The sequence below is a fragment of the Portunus trituberculatus genome, chromosome 23 (assembly GCF_017591435.1).
Source record: "Portunus trituberculatus isolate SZX2019 chromosome 23, ASM1759143v1, whole genome shotgun sequence".
Classification (NCBI taxonomy): Eukaryota; Metazoa; Arthropoda; class Malacostraca; order Decapoda; family Portunidae; genus Portunus; species Portunus trituberculatus.
In genome coordinates, this window is record NC_059277.1 from 7,799,770 (window position 1) to 7,802,269 (window position 2,500).

General features: G+C 52.2%; 1 protein-coding gene across 15 annotated transcripts in view; it reads left to right on the plus strand.

Annotated features, from left to right (window-relative positions):
• LOC123507636 (plasma membrane calcium-transporting ATPase 2-like) overlaps positions 1 to 2,500 on the plus strand; it is a 227,727-nt gene that overhangs the window by 31,047 nt on the left and 194,180 nt on the right. For 6 of the 15 annotated variants that reach the window (XM_045260673.1, XM_045260689.1, XM_045260688.1 and 3 more), the window contains exon 1: positions 473 to 1,080. The exons of 2 other annotated variants lie outside the window; for them this stretch is intronic. The gene's annotated coding sequence lies outside the window, so the exon portion shown is untranslated. Of the gene's footprint in view, positions 1 to 467; positions 1,081 to 2,500 lie in introns of those variants that run through there. 7 more of the 15 variants (XM_045260684.1, XM_045260686.1, XM_045260690.1 and 4 more) reach the window with 5 other exon arrangements.

A 2,500-nucleotide genomic window follows, 5' to 3' on the forward strand; every position in this document is an offset into this window, starting at 1 on the left:
AGGAGGAGGAGGAGGAGGAGGAGGAGGAGGAGGAGGAGTGTGGGGTTAGAAACATCACAAGTCGGTGTTGTGGTGGCCTAACGTTGCAAAACCTCATCACTATTCATCATTCTCCTCATTTTCACTTAGCCGTTAGTTCCTGAAGGTGTCGATAGTGGCGGAGGTGCGTGGCGGAGAGAGCTGTGGCACCTTCACCCTCCTTCACCTTAAGTACGAGTTTTGGTCTACACTGTGGTGGTTTAATGAAGGGTGCGGCGGCGGTGGCGGCGGTGGCGGCGGCGGTGATGGTGGTGGTGGTGGTATGACGTTAGTATGACGTCACGCTGGAGTTGCCTGGCAGTTTCGGGGTTTTATTTTTAGCGTGGCGTTACGTTAGCCATTATTGCGTGTGCGTGTTGGCGTGTGCTAGGCTGGGTGTACAGAGGGCGAGGACAGGGCGCGGGTATCGATATCCACAGCGGTGTGGGTGTGGGCGAGTGTTTGGGAAGGTGGAAGGGTGATGGAGGGGCGGGCGGCATCGAGGGACGGGCTGGAGCATCAGGCGGCCCTCTAGAGCAGCAGGTACAGTTCGTCAGGCGCCCGTGCACACCCACAGCTGCCCGCCACGCCGCTCTTAAGTACTCCTGTAGGACGTGGTACAGGGCAGCCTAGGGAGAAGTGGTGTGTGGTGGTGGCAGACCGCGGTGGAGGCGGTGGAGTGGTGGTGGCGGCGTGTTCCGTGTGCAGCCGCCAGACAGCAGCAGCAGCAGCAGCAGCAGACAGCGAGCGCCGCCTGCCGTCCTAATGAGGTGTACGTCTTGTGTTAGTGTTGTGAGTGCCGGAGTGAGAGCAACACACCACCGTGCTTCAAAGTGACGCCTTCCCCGCACCGTCACCGCCATCTACAGGAATAAGTCACTCCGCCTACCATCGACCCCTGAACACTGCCACCTGGGGGCTGGGGAAGCTGTCATCACCCGGCACACCAGTTTTTGAGTGTACTGGGCCGCGTACTGGGAGTGTGCTAGGTGTTCCTCTATCCCGCGCACCCTCACACACACCCACGCCGCTGGACCGACGCCCCCATGTGACCAGACTGAGGTAGGCCGAGGAACAGCCACACTTTCATGTTTGCATCGAGAGCAGGCGAAAGAGGCAAGGACGGGGGAGGCAGTGAGACAGGCGACCGGCTCCATGTCGCCCGGGGGAGTGTGTGTGTGGGGGGAGGGGCGGTGCGTGCAGGGCTTAGAACCTTGGGGAAGTGAAAAAAAATCCCCATATGTAGTGGTGTGAGGGTGAAAGAGGTGACTGCTGGGCTGAGAAAAGAACAGGCGAAAGAGAGAGAGAGAGAGAGAGAGAGAGAGAGAGAGAGATAAAGTGAGTGAGTGATAACCAAGCTCATCAAAAGAGCGTCAATCTGGTTACGGATGCAGATGAAGGAAGAGCAAGTTCATGTTTTAGGTTGTGGGTGTTTACTATGCGGGAAGAACCAGTGTCGAGGAGAAAGGAACGAAGTTTGACCTTGCAGAGAGAGAGAGAGAGAGAGAGAGAGAGAGTTATTGAGATAGAAAGTAGGTGGCAGAAGTATTGAATGGGAGGTTACGAGAGAGAGAGAGAGAGAGAGAGAGAGAGAGAGAGAGAGAGAGAGAGAGAGAGAGAGAGAGATTAAGCAACTCAAGCAACAATCTTCCATACAAACAAAGCAAAATTGAATACCACACTTTTTCTCCCTCACAAAAACAGAATGTAAAAGGGAAATAAAAGACAAATATTGAGTAAATATTTTGCAATTGATACGCAAATGTCAGTAGGTCTTAGTAAGCGAGAGGGGCGCAAGAAGAAGAAGAGGAGGAGGAGGAGGAGGAGGAGGAGGAGGAGGAGGATGGAGGATGGAGGAGAAATATATTACGTGGGTTAACCAATCTACAACGAATCTGGTTTTTATATGAAAGGTTTATTGTAGAGAGATTAGATAGTACAGCACAAGGCTCCCCACCACCCTCCCACCCATACTTCAAGAGGAAGGGGAAGGGGGTTAGGGGTAGGCAGTGACACCATATGGCATTGGTTTTCTGGCACTATCAGGTTTTGTGTGTCACTCGATGCCACACTCGTAAGTCACACGCTCTCTCTCTCTCTCTCTCTCTCTCTCTCTCTCTCTCTCTCTCTCTCTCTCTCTCTCTCTCTCTCTCTCTCTCTCTCTCTCTCTCTCGTGTTTTTTTTCTTGGAGTGATTTTGTTACTACTACTACTACTACTACTACTACTACTACTACTACTACTACTACTACTACTTGTGTTTTGGATATGATTGTGGTTGTTTGATACGTTGATTATTGAGAATATGAAGGTCGGTGGTGGTGGTGGTGATGGTGGTGGTGACTTGTGGATACAGTAGTGGTGGTAGTGGTGGTGGTGGTGGTGGTTATGGTGAGGTTGCGTTTATAAGTTATGTAAATATCATCATGGTGTGTGTGTGTGTGTGTGTGTGTGTGTGTGTGTGTGTGTGTGTGTGTGTGTGT